This window comes from Stenella coeruleoalba (assembly GCF_951394435.1).
Source record: "Stenella coeruleoalba genome assembly, chromosome: 17".
In the NCBI taxonomy this organism is placed as follows: domain Eukaryota; kingdom Metazoa; phylum Chordata; class Mammalia; order Artiodactyla; family Delphinidae; genus Stenella; species Stenella coeruleoalba.
This window is the reverse complement of record NC_137163.1, coordinates 48,672,219-48,690,431: the sequence shown is the minus strand read 5'-3', so window position 1 is coordinate 48,690,431 and position 18,213 is coordinate 48,672,219.

The window sequence follows — 18,213 nt, the reverse complement described above, 5'->3', positions numbered from 1 at the left end:
ACTGTCAGAAAGACTCTTATACAACCAAGGCTACAAAGAAAGACTCATATGGAATCTGATAGTAAGATTAGAAAAGGGAATGGTCAGAATTTGCACCCATAGCAGGGAACACAGAAGACGAGGGGGATATCATGGGCTAAGGGATCCTCCCTGGGGAGCAAGAATCTTGAGCCACATATTAGGCACCCGAGGTCCAACACCAGAAAGACAATTTTAGGACCCGGGGTCCAACACCAGAAAGACAATTTCCCTCAGCTGGTTTAAAAACCAGTGGGACTTACTGGAGGGCTGTAAGAAATTGAGACTTCACTCTTCAACAACATGTACACATGTCTGCTTACTCCTGGTAACAGCTTGGAAGCACCAAATTGAAAAGTGCCTGGGTCTCTGGTGGTTTACCAGACCACCCCATTGCACACCCCAGCCCACACTGTGTGCCTGCTCCACTTCTCTTGCTCCAGCACTGCTCTCAATAGGGCAGAGACTGCCATTACCAAAGGAGAGTGAGCATATTTAGAGGTAATAGTGCCAACTTAGACTCAACCCTGCCTCTGACCAAGACAAAGGCATCTGTTACCAGAACACACGTCCCTGTGTGTGCACAAACTTGCTTGCTCCAGGCCACAGCACAGAGGCAGCAGATAGAAAACTACCTGGTGATCTGGCTGGCTTTCCAGAACTGCCACAGCACACACTACAGCCTGCACCTGGCACCTGCTCCAGGTGCCTGCGCCAGCAACTCTTGCTCCAGTGCTGTTTTCCACTAGGCTGGAGGCTGCCATTGCCAAGGAGAATAAATGCACACAGAGGGAATGGAACCAGCACTCAGACTTGACCTTGCATCTAAAAAGGGTGGAGGCAGCCTTCGCTAATGTGCACATCACTGCCCACATTTAGGAGTGAAACTAACTCCAGAACAAATACCAACATTGTTGGCAGAAATGAAATCAGCTTAGTAGTGAGGCACTAAACTCTCTGGCCCTGACCCAGTCTCTAACAAAGACCTGCACAATGGGGCAAAAGTGAAACTAGCAGAGAAGTGCAGCTGCAGGCTCTCAGGCACCTGCCACTACCCCAACCAAAACAGAAACTGTCATCACACACACCAGAGAAACCCAACTTCCTCAGTTCTTCTGCCCCAGGCCCTTGGGGCCCAACCCTTCCCCCATAGGGTGGTGCCTGTCATTGAGCAGAGAAGAAGACCTGACTCACACCTGATGCTAGCTCTAGCCCTTCCATTTCCAGCCTTACCTACCAACAAGGTGATAGCTGCCAGCACACCTTGGGGGAAGACATGGCAAGTATGCACTTCAGATCCAGCTCTCCCATCAAAGCCACCAGGCACATGCATACTGCATAGTGATGCTCCCACACCCAGAAACCCTTTCAAAAGGGATAGGTAACTATTTAACTAATTTCATAGAGACAGAGAAAGTTAAACAAAATGAAAAGACAGAGGATGTGTTTCAAAGAAGAGGAAAAAAAAAAACCTGGGAAAAAACCTAATGAAACAGATAAATAATTGACCAGATAAAGAGTTCAAAGCAATAGTAATAAGAATGCTAGTTTATTACATGAACACAGTGAGAATTTTAACAAAGAAATAGAAAATATAAAACATAACTAGTCAGAGTTGAAGAATATGATAACTGAAATGAAAAATACACTGTAACAGTCTTTTTCAAGATGGTGGAGGACTAGGAAGGCATGGAGCTCATCTCTCCCCACAAACTCAACAAGAATATATCTACAAATGGAACTATTCTCACAGAGCACCTGCTTAACACTAGCAGAGAACCTTGGACACCTAAAAGGATAAGAAATATCTCCATATAACCAGGTAGAATGAAAGAAAGAAGAAGAGAAAAGGAAGAGGAGAGGAAGCAGGACAGGACCTGAACCCCTGGCAGGGAGCTGAAGGTGAAGATAAGTTCGCACATCTGGAGAAGTCTCCTCACCAGCAAGGAGATCAGCTGACACAAAAGGAGAGATTTGGGGGCTCAGAGGAGAGCCCAGCAACAGGTTGGTGTCAGGAAGGACAGGGTGAGACCTACACACATGGTCTCTGCTACAGCCCTACACACCCCAGCCTGAGACAGTTATCCACCAGGGCACACAGGGGGCTGGGAGCTGGAACATAGGGTTTGGAGAGCAGAACTGGGGAGGGCACTGCTATTGGCTGTGGAGACAGCCTGAGGGGATGGGAGTGAGGATCTCCACAACTGGGAATGCCTGGAGGAAGCTCAGACTGCCACAGAAGTGTAGCACCATTGTTGAGTGATGTGTAAAGGGTGGGATCATCATTGTAGCCTCTCTTCTCACATGCTGGCCCCTGCCTCCATGGGCACTAGGGAGGACCTCTGCCAGAGCTGGCTTGTGCACCCTTGCCATCACTTCCTCCACTCCACCCCCAAAACTGGATGACCTGCTCACCCCAACTGCTGCCTGATGGGCTTTTGCATTCCAATTGCTACCCCAGCACCCTCCTGCCTGTGCAGCCCACTTGCCTCAATCATTGCCTTGGCTTCTTCCTGCCTGACAGGCCCCTGTGTGTTCTGGCAACCTCTGGAAAAGACTCTGGTGGGAGGGACACATGCAGAGGTGGGGCTGAAGCTACAGCTAAGACCCTGGAGCCATGTGATTAAGGAAGAAGAGGTGAAATCACTCCTCACAGATGCACATACCATGGAGTTACCCCTCTGCTAATGGCTTCCTAAATTCATTCACCAGTGAAATATCCAAAAGGACAACAAATGCTTCTACAGTTGGGATGGGTATGGCTTTAGCAGCTGTGAGCTTTGTGGACACATACACATGGGGGTTAGGCCAGGCCAAATTCTGAGCTGACTCCATAGCTTCCACAGCAGGTCCAGGTGCAAGACTACTGCAGTCCTGGGACCTGATCTCAGTGGATTTGCATCAGTGGCCTCATGAAAAAACTGTGTGAGAGTTACCAAGGCCAATTGTCAGCATACCCATAGTTAAGGTGGGACCAAGAGCAGTGCTAACAACAATGTACTTTGTGAAACTGCACAAAAGGGAAAAGGAGACACAACAGAGCACACTAACAGGTGAACATCTCCAGAGGTGGAATACTCGGTGGCTTCTCTCCCAGTGGGAACACTCCAATCCTACCTACCTTGCACTGCACATAAGAAACACAGTTATGAAACAGATCTAGGGACCTCTAGTCCAACAACTAAGGTACAGACCCCACCCCTGACAGGGAAGTAACAACCACAGAGCAAAGGGAAGGCTCCACTCAATATTTAAAACAGGCTCTGGTCACCACAACACCAGTCAAACCACCTATCAAGAAGATAACAGCACAAGCCTCCGGACCAACCTCACACATCAAGGGGAAGGCACCAGAAGCAAGAGGAACAATTATCCTGCAGCCTGCAGAAAGGAGACCACAAACAAAGAAATTTACACAAAATGAAATGACAAAGAAATATGTCACAGATGAAGGAGCAAGATAAAAACCTAGAAGTACAGCTAACTGAAGAGGAGATAAGCAATCTATCTGAAAAAAGAATTCAGAGTAGATAGTAAAGATGATCCAAGATCTTGCAAAAAAAAATTGGAGGCATAGATAGAGAAGATACAAGACATGTTTAACAAAGACCTAGAATAACAGAAGAACAAACAAATAAAGACAAACAATAAAATAACTGAAATGAAAAATGCAGTAGAAGGAATTCATAGCAGAATAACTGAGGCAGAAGAATAAATAAGTGAGCTGGAAGACAGAATGGTGGAAATCTCTATTACAGAAAAGAATAGACAAAAAGAATGAAAAGAAATGAGGACAGCCTCAGAGAACTCTGGGACACCATTAAATGCACCAACACATGCATTATAGGGGTCCCAGAAGAAGGAGAAAAAGGGAAAGGGCCTGAGAAAATATTTGAAGATGTTATAGTTGAAAACTTCCCTAACATGGGAAAGGAAATAGTCAACCAGGTCCCAGAAGTTCAGAGAGTCCCTTACAGGATAAACCCAAGGAGGAACACATATTAATCAAACTAACAAAAATTAAAGACAAAGAAAAAATATTAAAAGCAACAAGGGAAAAAAAAATAACATACAAGGGAACCACCAAAACCACCAGTTGATTTTTCAGCAAAATCTCTGTAGGCCAGAAAAGAATGACAAGATATATTTGAAGAGATGAAGGGGAAAGATCTATAACCAAGAATACGCTACCCAGCAAGGATCACATTCAGATTCAATGGAGAAATCAATCACTTTACAGACAAGCAAAAGCTAAGAGAATTCAGTACCACAAAATCAGCTTTGCCACAAATGTTAAAGGATCATCTCTAGGCATGAAACAGAAGAGAAGAGAACAAAAGAGGAAGGGAAGAAAAAAGACATTTAAAAAAACCCAAAACAGTTAAGAAGATGACAATAGGTACATATGTATCAATAATTACCTTAAATGTAAAGGGATTAAGTGTTCCACCAAAAGACTCAGCTTTGCTAAATATACACAAAAATAAGCTGTCTAGAAGAGACTCATTTCAGACCTAGGGATACATACAGACTGAAAGTGATGGGATGGAAAAAGATATTCCATGCAAATGGAAATCAAAAGAAAGCTGGACTAGAAATACTCATATCAGACAAAATAGACTTTAAATAAAGACTATTACAAGAGACAAGGAAGTACACTACACAGTGATCAAGGGATCAATCCAAGAAGAAAATTAAAAATGTTCATATATGTGAACCCAACATAGGAACACCTCAATACATAAGGCAAATGTTAACAGCCATAAAAGGGGAAACTGACAGTAACACAATATTAGTAGGGGACTTTAACACCCCACTTTCACCAATGGACAGGTCATGCAGATAGAAAATTAACCTTAAATTAGCCTTAAATGACACATTAAAACAAATAGACTTAACTAATATTTATGACATTCCATCTATAAGTAGCAGAATACACTTTCTTTTCAAGTGCACGTGAAACATTTTCCAGGATAAATCATATCATGGGTCACAAATCAAGTCTTGGTAAATTTAAGAAAATTGAAATCATACAAAGAATCTTTTCCAACCACAATACTTTCACATTAGAAACAAATTACAGGAAAATAAACGGTACAAACACAGACACATGGAGGCTAAATGATACGTTACTAAATATGCAATAGATCACTGAATAAATCAAAGAGGAAATTAAAAAAATACATAGAAACAAATGAAAATGAAAACACAATGATCCAAAACTTACGGGACTCATCAAAAGCAGTTCTAAGAGGGAAGTTTATAGCAATACAGTCTTACCTCATGAAAGAAAAAAAAAATCTCAAATAAACAACCTAACCTTACACTTACAGCAACTAGAAAAAAAAGAAAAAACAAAACCTAAAGTTAATAGAAGGAAAGAAATCAAATGAAATAGACACAAAGAAAACAATAGCAAAGATCAATGAAACTAAAAGCTTGTTCTTTGAGAAGATAAACAAAATTGATAAACCTTTAGCCAAACTCATCAAGAAAAAAAGGGAGAGGACTCAAATCAATAAAATTTGAAATGAAAAAGGAGAAGTTACAATGGACACCACAGAAATGCAAAGGATCATAAGCGACAACTACAAGCAGCTATATACCAATGAAATTGACAACCTAGAAGAAAGAGTCAAATTATTAAAAAGGTACAACCTTCCAAGACTGAAGCACACACTATGATAAAACTCCTCCAACAAACAAAAGTCTAGGACCAGATGGCTTCACAGGAGAATTCTTTCAAACATTTAGAGAAGAGTTAACACACATCTTTCTGAAACTCCTCCAAGAAATTGCAGAGGGAGGAAAACTCCCAAGTTCATTCTATGAGGCCACCAACACCTTGATATCAAAACCAGATGAAGATATTACACACACACACAAAATTACAGGCCAATATTGCTGATGAAGTTAGATGCAAAAATCCTCAACAAAATACTAGCAAACAGAATTCAACATCAAATTAAAAGGATGATTCACCATGATAAAGTGGGATTTATCCCAGGGATGCAAGGATTCTTCAGTATATGCAAATCAATCAATGTGATACACCACATCTACAAATTGAAGAATAAAAACCATATGATCATCTCAATAGATAAAGAAAAAGCTTTTGACAAAATTCAACAATGATTTATAATAAAAGCTCTCCAGAAAGTGGGTATAGAGGGAACATACCTCAACATAATAAAGGCCGTATATGACAAACCTACAGCAAACATCATTCTCAACAGTGAAAACCTGAAAGCATTTCCTCTAAGACCAGGAAAAACACTAGAATGTCCACTCTCACCACTTACACTCAACATAGTTTTGGAAGTTTTAGTCATGGCAATCAGAGAAGAAAAAGAATCAAAATTGGAAAAAGAGAAGTAAAACTGTCACTGTTTGCAGCTGACATACTATACATAGAAAATCCTAAGGATGCTACCAGAAAACTACTAGAACACATGAATGAATTTGGTAAAGTTGCAGGATACAAAATTAATGCGCAGAAATCTCTTACATTCCTATACACTAACAATGAATGATCAGAGAGAGAAATCAAGGAAACAATCCCATTTACCATCACATCAAAAATAATAGAATACCTAGGAAGAAACCTACCTAAGGAGGCAAAAGACCTGTAATAAGAAAACCAAAAGATACTGATGAAAGAAATAAAAGATGACACAAACAGATGGAGAGATATACCATGTTCTTGGATTGGAAGAATCAATATTGTGAAACCGAGTATACTACCCAAAGTAATCTACAGATTCAATGCAATCCCTATCAAATTACCAATGGCATTTTTCACAGAATTATGAAAAAAATTATACAATTTGAATGGAAACACAAAAGACCAAGAATAGTCAATGAAATCTTGAGAGAGAAAAGCAGGGCTGGAGAATTCAGGGTCCCTGGCTTCAGAGTAAACTACAAAGCTAGAGTCATCAGAACAGTATGGTACTGGCACAAAAACAGAAATATAGATCAATAGAACAGGATAGAAAGTCCAAAGATAAGCCTATACATCTATGGTCACCTAATCTATGCCAAAGGAGGCAAGAATATACAGTGGAGAGAAGACAGCCTCTTCAATAGTGGTGCTGGGAAAACTAGAGAGCTACATGAAATTTAATGAAATTAGAATACTCCCTAGCACCATTCACAAAAATAAACTCAAAATGGATTAAAGACCTAAATGTAAGACCAGTTAGTACAAACTCTTAGAAGGAAACATAGGCAGGACAACTCTTGACATAAATTGCTGCAAGATCTTTTTTGATCCACTTTTTAGAGTAATGAAAATAAATTAAAAGTAAACAAATGGGACCTAATTAAACTTAAAAGCTTTGCAGAGCAAAGGAAACCATAAACAAAATGAAAAGACAACCCCCAGAATGGGAGAAGATATTTGCAAATAAAGCGACCAACAGGGATTAATTTCCAAAATGTACAAACAGCTCATGTAGCTCAATATCTTAAAAATTTCCAAAATGTACAAACAGCTCATGTAGCTCAATATCTTAAAAATCGAAAAATGGATGGAAGATCTAAATAGACATTTCTCCAAAGAAGACATACAGGTGACTTAAAAGCACTGAAAAGATGCTCAGTTTCACTAATTATTAGAGAAAAGCACATCAAAACTACAATAAGGTATCACCTCACACCAGTTAGAATGTCCATCAACTAAAAAAACTACAAACAATAAATGCTGGAGGGTGTGTGGAGAAAAGGGTCCCTCCTACACTGTTGGTGGCAATGTAAATTGGTACAGCCACTATGGAGAACAGTATGGAGGTTCCTTAAAATACTAAAAATAAAGCTATTGTATGATCCAGCAATCCCATTCCTGGGCATATATCCAGAGAAAATCACAATTCGATAAAGTACATGAAGCCCAAAGTTTATTGCAGTGAAGTATGTCAGACAAAGAAAGATAAATATCATATGAAATCACGTATATGTGGAATCTAAAAAAAAGGTACAAATGAACCTATGTCCAAAATACAAATAGAGTTAGAGATGTAGAAAACAAGTTTATACTTATCAGAGGATAAGGAGTGGAGGGATAAATTGGGAGATTGGGATTGACATATTCACACTACTATATATAAACTATATAACTAATAAAGACCTAGTGTATAGCATAAGGAATTCTCAATACTCTGTAATGGCCTTTATGGGAAAAGAATCTAAAAAAGAGTGGATATATGTATATGTATAACTGATTCACTTTGTTGTACACCTGAAACTAAGACAAGATTGAAAATCAACTGTACTCCTATAAATTTTTTTTAAAAAAGAAAAATACACTGTAAAAAAATTTACAGTGTAAATTCCTTACACTGTAAGGAATCAACAGTAGACTAGGTAATACAGAAAATCACATAAGCAAACCAGGAGATAGAACAATGGAAATCAACAAATCAAACAGCAAAATGAAAAACAATTTTTTTAAAAAAATTAGGATAGTTTGTGGAACTTCTAAGACAACATCAAGTGTACTTACATTCACATTATGGGAGTTCCAGAAGGAGAAGAGGGAGAGAAATTAGTAGAAAATGTATCTGATGAATTATGAATGAAAACTCCTCAAAGCTGAAGAAGGAAATAGATTTCCAGGTTCAGGAATCATAGAGAGTTCCAAATAAGATAAAGCCAGAGACACCCACACAAAATATATATCATATAAAAGGGGAAAAGTTAGAGATAAACAGAACATTTTAAAGGCAGCAAGAGAAAAAGAGTCATATAAAAAGGAACCCTGATTTTTGTGCTGAAATTTTGGCAAGACAGAAGGGAGTAGTATCATGATATATTTAAAGTACTGAAAGGAAAAAAAAGCTAAAACCTAGAATACTCTACTCAGCAAAGTTATCATTCAGAATTGAAAGAATGATAAAGAGCTTCTCAGACAAGCAAAAACTAAAAAGTGCATCAATACTAAACCAAACTCACATGAAATGTTAAAGGATTTTTAAGTGAAGAAGAAAAGTCTACAACTAAGATTTATAGGAAAGGAAAACAAATCCTACTAGTAAAAGAAAATATATACTAAAGATTGTGAATCAACCACCTAAATATGCTAGTACAAAAGTTAAAAGACAAAAAAGTTTAAATCAACTATAAGATAAATAGATAAGGTTTCAACAAGAAGATATAAATATTAGATAAAAAATACAAAGCATGGGGGAGTTGAGTAAAAAAGTTGATTTTTTAGAATGTGTTTGAACTTAAATAACTATCAGTTTAAGATAAGTAGATACAACTATAGGTCAACATATATGAATTCCATGGTAATCACAAATCAAAAACCAACACAGGTACACAAAAACTAGAAGGAAAGGAACACAAGCATACCACTAAAGAAAACCAATATATCATAAGGGAAAAAAAAAAAAAAAAGAACAGAGAAGAACTACAAAAACAACCAGAAAACAAAATGGCAATAGTCACTTTAAATGGCAATGTACAAATATTCCAACCCAAAGTCATAAGGAGGCTGATTGGAAAAAAAAAAAAAAAATCGATATTCTGCCTGCAAGACACTCACTTTAGAACTAAAGACAAATGGGCTGAAAGTGAGAAGATGGTAAAGTATATGCCATGCAAATGTAAATAGCAAGAAAACTGTGGTAGCAGTATCATATCAGACAAAGTAGACTTTTAGAAAAGTCTATAACAAAAGACAAACACGAGTATTATATAATGATAAAGTACAAGAAGTACTTTCAGTACAAGAAGAAGATATAAGAGTCACAAACTTATATGCATGTAATATAGGAGCACCTAAATACACAAAGCAAATATAACAGGTGTAAAGTTAGAAATTGACAATAATACAATATTAGGGAACATTACATCGTTGGACAGATCATCCAGACAGAAAATCAATATGGAAATATTGGCCTTAAATGACATATTAGACCAGTTGTACTTAGTAGATATCTGCAAAACATTGCATCTGAAAACATTAGAATAGACATTCTTCTCAAAAGCACATGGAACATTCTCCAAGATGCATCACATGCTAGGCCACAAAACAAGTTTCTACAAATTTAATAAGCTATATATTATATCAAGCATTTTTTTTCTGCTTACAATAGTATGAAACCAGAAATCAATTACAGGAAGGAAAATGGGAAAAACACAAACATGTGGAGACTAGTCAATAAGCTAGTAAAACAAACAAACAAAAATGAGTCAATGAAGAAATCAAAGAGCCAATCAGAAAATACCTCGACATAAATGAAAATAAAAACACAACTTTCCAAAATCTATGTAACACAGGAAAAGCAGTTCTAAGATGGAAGTTTATAACAATACAGGCCTAACTCAAATAGACAACCTAACTTATCATATAAAGGAATTAGAAAAAATAACAGACAAAGCCCAACATCAGCAGAAGGAAGGAAATAATATAGATGAGTAAGGAAATAATATAGATGAGTGAGTAAATAAATAAAATGGAGACCAAAAGCAAAAGGAAAGATCAATGAAACCACGAGCTGGTTTTTTAAACAGATAAACAAAATTGATAAAACTTTACCCAGACTCATTAAGGAAAAAAAGAAAGAGGATACAGATAAACAAAATAAGAAATAAAAGAGGAGAAATTTTAACTGATATCACAGAGACACAAAAATCATGAGAAAAGACTAATATGCAAACAAATTGGACAATCTAGTATAAATAGATAAATTCCTAGAAAAATACAATCTTCCAAATCTGAATCAGGAAGAAATAGATAATCTAAACAGACAAAATCAAATTGCTAATATTGAATCAGTAATTAAAAAACTCCCAACAAAACAAAGGTCCAGGACCAGACAGTTTTAAAGGGGAATTCTCCAAAACATATAGAGTTAATACCAATCCTTCTCAAACTATTCAAAAAACTGAAAAGGAGGGAACACACCCAAATTCATGGGAGGCCACAATTACCCAGATATCAAAACCAGACCAAGACACACACACACACACACACACACACACACACAATTATAGGCTAATATCTAGGATGAAGGTAGATGAAAAATCCATATTAGCAAACTGAATTCAACAATATATAGAAAGGGTCACACTCCATTATCAATTGCGATTTATTCCACAGATGCGAAGATGATCCAATACCTGCAAATGAATTAATGTAATACACCACTTTTTAAAAAGGAAGGATAAAAATCACATGATCATCTCAATAGACAAAAAAGCATTTGACAAAACTCAACATCCATTCATGGTAAAAACTCTCATCAAAATGAGTATTGAGAGAACATATCTCAATGTAATAAAGGCCATTTATGACAGACCCGTAGCTAACGTCATACTCAATGTTGAAAAGCAGAAAGCTCTTCCTCTAAAATCAGGAAGAAGACAAGAATTCCTACTCTTGCCAATTCTATTTAACGTATTATTGGAATTCCTAGCCACAACAATAATACAAGAAAAAGAAATAAAAATCATCTAAATTGGAAGGGAAAAAATAAAATGTCTATATTTGCAGATGACATGATATATGTAGAAAACCCTAAGTCTCCACCAAAAACCTATAAGAACTAATTAATTTATTCAGTAAAGTTGTTGGATACAAGATTAATATATAGATTTTTTTTTGCTTTTTTATACACTAATAGTGATCTATCAGAAAAGAAAGCAAGAAAACAACTCCATTTAAAATCACATGAAAAGAATAAAATACCTGGGAATAAACTTAACCAAGGAGGTGAAAGACCTATCCTCTGAAAACTCTAAGACATTGACAAAGGAAATTGAATAAGATACAAAGAAAGTGAAAGATATTCCATGTTCATAGATTGGAAGAATTAATATTATTAAAATATCCATACTATCCAAAGCAATCTACAGATTTAATGCAATCCCTAGAAAAATGCCAATGACATTTTTCAAAGAACTAATACAAACAATTTTTAAATTTGTATGGAGCCACAAAACACCCTAAAAGCCAAAACAATTCTTTTGATAAAGAACAAAGCTGGAGACATCACATTCCCTGACTTCAGACAATATTACAAAGCTACAGTAATCAAAACAGTATGGTATTTGCACACAAAAAGATACATATATCAATGAACACATAGAAAGCCTAGAAATAAACCCATACACATGTAGTAAATTAATCTATGGCAAAGGAGGCAAAATATAGAATGGGGAAAATACAATATCTTTAATAATTGTTCTGGGAAAACTGGACATCTACATGTAAAAGAATAAAATTAGAAAATTTTCTCACACCACATAACAAAAATAAACTCAAAATGGGTTGAAGACCTAAATGTAAGAACATAAATCATAAAACTCTTGTACGAAAACAGGCAATACTCTTTGACATAGTCTTACCAAAAATTTTTTTGGATCTTTCTCCTCAGGCAAAGGAAACAAAAGCAAAAGTAAACAAATGGGACCTAGTTAAACTTAAAAGTTTTTGAACAGCAAAGAAAACTATCAACAAAATAAACAAACAAAAACCTACAAAATTGGAGAAAATATTTGCAAATGATATGTCCAATAAAGGGTTAATATCCAAAATATACACACAACTCATACAATTCAATATATATATTAAAAAAAACACGATTAAGAAATGGTCAGGGCTTCCCTGGTGGCGCAGTGGTTGAGAGTCCGCCTGCCGATGCCGGGGACACGGGTTCGTGCCCCAGTCCAGGAAGATCCCACATTCTGCGGAGCAGCTGGGCCCATGAGCCATGGCCGCTGAGCCTGCACGTCCAGAGCCTGTGCTCCGCAAAGGGAGAGGCCACAACAGTGAGAGGCCCTCAAATCGCCACAAAAGAAAAAAAAAGAAAAGAAAAGAAAAGAAATGGTCAGAAGACCTGTGTGGACATTTTTCCAAAGAAGACATACAGATGTCAACAGGCACTTGAAAAGGTGCTCAACGTTGCTAACTGTCAGGGAAATACAAATCAAAACCACAATGATATATCATCTCACACTTGTCAGAATGGCTATTACCAAAAATACCACAACTAGCAAATGTTTACATGGATGTGGAGAAAAGGGAACCCTAGTCCACTGTTGGTGGGAATGTTAATTGGTGCAGCCACTATGGAAAATAGTATGGAGGTCCTTCAAAAAGCTAACAATACAAATACCATATGATCCAGCAATTCAACTCCTGGGTATAAATCTGAAGAAATTGAAAACACTAATTAGAAAAAATATATGCACCCCAATATTCACAGAAGCATTAGTCACAATTGCCAAGAGATTAAGTCAATCTTGTTCAGTGCTTTATCACCAAATGAGCACTATACCTAACTCACACTAGATGCGTAATAAATGCTGCTGAATAATTAATTTATAATTGAAACCTCAGCAAGCAGACAAAGCCTGGTCCTGAGATTTGATAAGGACCCAGACACAGAGAATAAGCCTCAAGGCTGAGAAGCAAATAATTAAAACTGGGAAATAATAGTTTGAACATGAGGTAAAGAAGAAAAGGAAGGAAGGAAGCAAGGAAAGAAGGGAGGGAGGGAGGAAATACCAGAATATGTGATCAGAACAAGACTGGTAATAAAAGAGGATGCCACTGAACCAGGTACTTATGTTATGTCATTAATTCATTTAATAAACAGTTATAAGCATTATAAACATTTTATAATGCTAAAAATGGTGGTACCAGGGATACAAAAATAACAAGTTACAGTCCCTGCATTCAAAGAACTACAATCTAATGGGGGATGCAAAATACAAGATGATGAATACCAAAATTAATAAACAGAGAGCTAATGAAATACATGGGAAAAATAACTACTCTTCTATGAGAGTATATCAGATAAATTCTCCCAGAAGATATTACCTCTATATGTAGTCTTAAAGATAAGTAAGATTTAACTCAACAACTGCTACCTGGATTATGCTGGAAAGGGAAAGGGAAGATGATGTTCCAGGAAGACAAGGAAAATGCACATTAAAAACTTAGCAGTGAAAATGAGCATGGTATATTCAGAGAACTAAAAAACAGTGATGAAAATTGAGACTGGACACTTGATAAAAGGGGACCAAATTATGATATAAAATTTGAACTTTATTTTTAGAACAGTGGAGAGCTATTAAAGAGTTTCAAATAAGGAAATTTAAAAATCGAACTTATGCTTTAAAAAAATCATTCTGACTAATGTGGAAAATCAACTGAAGTGGAAAAGACCTAAAGACAGAGAGACTAGCTAGGATGAAGCTACTGCTGGAATCTAAGGAAGAAACGGAGGAAGTTGGAAAGGTAGAGGCAAAGAGCACAGAGGAAAGAGTTGAGCAACAATGAGCAAAGGGATAGGAGGAGCTAGGGATTGGTTGCTTGTTGGGATCAGAGGAGGTGAGAATGAGAGGAGATATGGATGAGTACCAGTTATCTGTTTTGAAAACTGGTACTATTTGCTGAAGTAACAAATAAAGCAAGAGAAGAGTTTGAGGGTGAGATTGGATGGAGTTGAGCCAGGCTAGAAAATTTTAGTTTTGAGTTGCCTCTGGGAATTCTAAGTGGAGAAGCCTTGAAGGCAGTCGGATATACCTGGTTCTGGGGCTCAAGAAAAAGATTTGAACCGGGGTTCCTGATATTTCCCTAACTGAGAAAAAAAGATTGGCCACAGAGTTCAAGGACTAAAGATGACTGGTAATGGAAAAGTGAGAGATGAGTGCTGCCTGCTACACAATTCAGAGGGATTCAGAGACAAAAATAATCCAGCAAAAAGTTTTCTAAATATTTGTCTCAGCTTTTCTCATTTAATCCTCCATATTACAGCGTGTAAAACATCAGTTAAGGTTTCCAGTCAGACGCTGAATTGTGTTTATCTCCGCTCCTAATGGAAATAATACATATTAAAATATCAATACTGCTTTTTTAAAAAGGTTATAAATCCTAAGAGCAAAGGAATAATGAGTGGAAATGAGAGTAACTGGAAAACGTCAACAAATGTTAACATGTGAAAAGCAAATAGTGAGGTGGCAATTGACTTATCAGTAAAAAGAATTTGAAACCTAGGAACTTACAGTTGGAGACAAAGCTGAAAAGCAGGCTTTTCTGTAGATCACTGGAGATTTGGAACTTGAGACGCTTGGCATATTGGTTGGCCCTCGTGAGGAATGGAGCTGGAAATTAGTTGAAAGATCTGCATATGGAGTAATCAGAAGCCATTCTTCCTATTCACCCCCCTTCTTATCTTGCACAGCCAGATTAATACCACTTTGTAACTTCCTCAGGAGACCAGATGTTTAGTCCTTAGAGCCTCTAGACTGGAGACACCAAGAACAATGGAGTTTGATGGTGCTGAAGTGAATACATACATTTCTGAGTAGTACTTTATTATAAACTTTCCAGCAGTATTTTATATTTTAAGTAATACAGAGGCAATAATTCAATAAATTTTAAATTTGCCCAATAAAAGACTAGCAAACCATTCAGGAAATCATATTCATGCAATTGTTTCCTTTTTTTTTTTTTAAAGAAGGCAGAAATATCTAAACTATCCAGGATTTTTGACACCAATATGCCTTGGCGCTATGCTCTTTACTTTGCTAGTAATGTAAGGGAAAAGAAACAAGGCACTAAGGTTGGAATCAGCACCTCTACAGCAAAGCCTCCTGCCAATTCTTTTAGGACCATCAGTGGCAACAAAAAGATCATCAGAGACTGGAGTCCCAGAAAATCTGGATCTTCCTCTTGAATTCCTTATCCTTCTAGTGGAGGATTCTCCCAATGAAAGGACCTGAGAATTTCTTCAAATCTGAAGATGTTTGCTGGAGAGATGGTTACAGAATAGGAGTCTATTCTTCCTCTTCCCTACTGGCTGCCTTCTCTCAGCTGTCAGAGTCCCTACTGTATAAACTTTTCTGGACTCTTCCATGGAAGATGTAGAGAGTGCTGCTACATTGCCTTATGATTCCAAAGCCTACAAAACCCTCATTTACCCAATAGTACCTCAGAGATTGGAAGTACGAAAAATGCTTCTTTGCCTCCACCCGGTTACCTATAGTCTAGGTGGCCAAACCAACCCTACCAAATCCAATTGTTTCACCCCTTTACTTCTCTCTTGAACCAAACCAGCAATGCTATGGCCATGAAATTATTCTCCAATATCATGGGACAAAGCTGAACCTCTGCTGTTAGTTATGTGGCCCTGAGTAATTCAACCACCATTCTTGTACCTTCTTTCTCTACCTCACAGACTTGAGAGAGAAACTCCATTGTTCATAATGGAGAATTGAAACCCCTACACTTCATGAATTTCTCTTTCTTCTTGTTTAAATACACGATGTCTTGACCACCTCCCACTTATTTCTTCATCTTTCTTCTTAGATATTTCCTTTGTTTCATTGTTTTCCTTTACCTCATTTGATCCTACAGGCAGCTCATTTCAGTTTCTTTCTTATTCCTGATCATATGCTTCTGAAATTATATGCTCATGAAAACACATACACACAGAAGTGCTCATTCCTGAACGGCAGTTTTACTGTTCCCATAGAGACATATCAGTTTCCTATCTAGTGAGGGAGATGAATCATGGCTCATGAATATTTATTTCATTTTATATTTGATTATTCCATTTTTAACATCTGTGGCAAAAATGATATTTTGTTTTCAATGTATTTTCAGTTAAACATTTTTCTTTTAAAGAAATACTTCATCCTCACTCAAAAAATCCAGTGAAACAGTCTAATGCTATTAGTGCCATTGTACTAATCAGTTTCTAAATAAGTTGATAAAGAGTTAATAAGTATAAATTTTGGGTATACCATTGAGTATTATCCTGTGTTGTACACTTCTTAACCAATATACTCACCTGCAAAAGTATGCATTATTATTAAGGATTCTTCTAATTAATCACTAGGTGTGTGTGCCCATTACTTGCCTAACAATCCCTGTGATTCGCTTGGATGAAGAAATTTAGAAAATATCACTAAATCAGAGTACTTCAGTAGCATTCAACAAGTCTTGGGGACAATTAATTGTTTTTACATTTCTGGATCACTTTTCAGTTTTTGAAACATTCACGTATGTGACAGGGTATAAGAATTCAACCTGCTTTATTATAGAAACAACTGTTTTACTCATCTTTCTTTTCTGTGATGCATTAGAAAGATAGAATGCATATATTTCCCCACACTTCCTAAGAGTATTTGAATTTTGAGCTATTCTTTATTTCAAAGAAATAAAACATTTTCTGTTTGATATTAATTCTAACTCTGAGTTTAACTGACCATCAAAGCAAATGAAAATAGCACATTTTGATGGGGATGAGGATTCATGTGATGAAAAAAGAAGGTCTAGTGAGGGAATCAGAGAGGAGGAGTAAGTCACTTTAATGATCAGATGAGACCTGGGAATCTGAGGAGGAATAACATTTTTGGCTTGAAACAAAGCAGGTGAATATACCCAGCCAAAGACCACACTAAATGTATTATTTAGGTGTAGGAAGGGATTTGTCTGACCACCAGGAATGATGACTTTACATGGCTCCTAGAACATATCCAAATCCAACACCCCAGAACATCCATAAACCCAAAGAGGAGCCCCTAGGACAGGTAGGAGGATGGTAGTTAGAAAGCCCCTTGCCAGAACTTTGTGGGCTAAACTGAATAACCTTCATGTCTTCTTGCTAAGATAGGTAACTAGGGTTTGTGACACCAAGTTGAGCATATATTATCTCACTGAGCTTTACAAAAGCACAGCTAAGTAGGTTATACAGATGAAGTCACATAAGAAAATGCTTGGGAGCACAGACTCGGGGATTGAGGAGATGTAGCCTCTCATTCTTTGTCTTTCCCTTAGAATCTGTGTGTTGAACAAGTCATATTTTATTTAGCTAACCCTCTCTTTTCCATCTGGAAAAAAAAGGTAGGAAGGAAAACTTACAGGATTGTTGCCATGATTAAGTGAGCTCAATCAAGTAGAGAAGATAACCAAAGACTGGATCAAAATAAGTATTCAATAAGTATTACCATTCAATAATTGTTACCATTAGTTAAAGCAGAAAGAGATCAAGTGATTTGTTCAAGGTCATGTGTCTGGGTGGTAGCAGCATGAGGAATCTTTCCATTAACCCATATTACTTCTGGACCATCACCAGGACATCCCTACTGGGAACTGGAAACATCACTAGAGAGCCCCCTTCAGGTTCTACCAACCTAACTGAGGGTACCTAGAGGGTACACTTGATTTGTTTATGT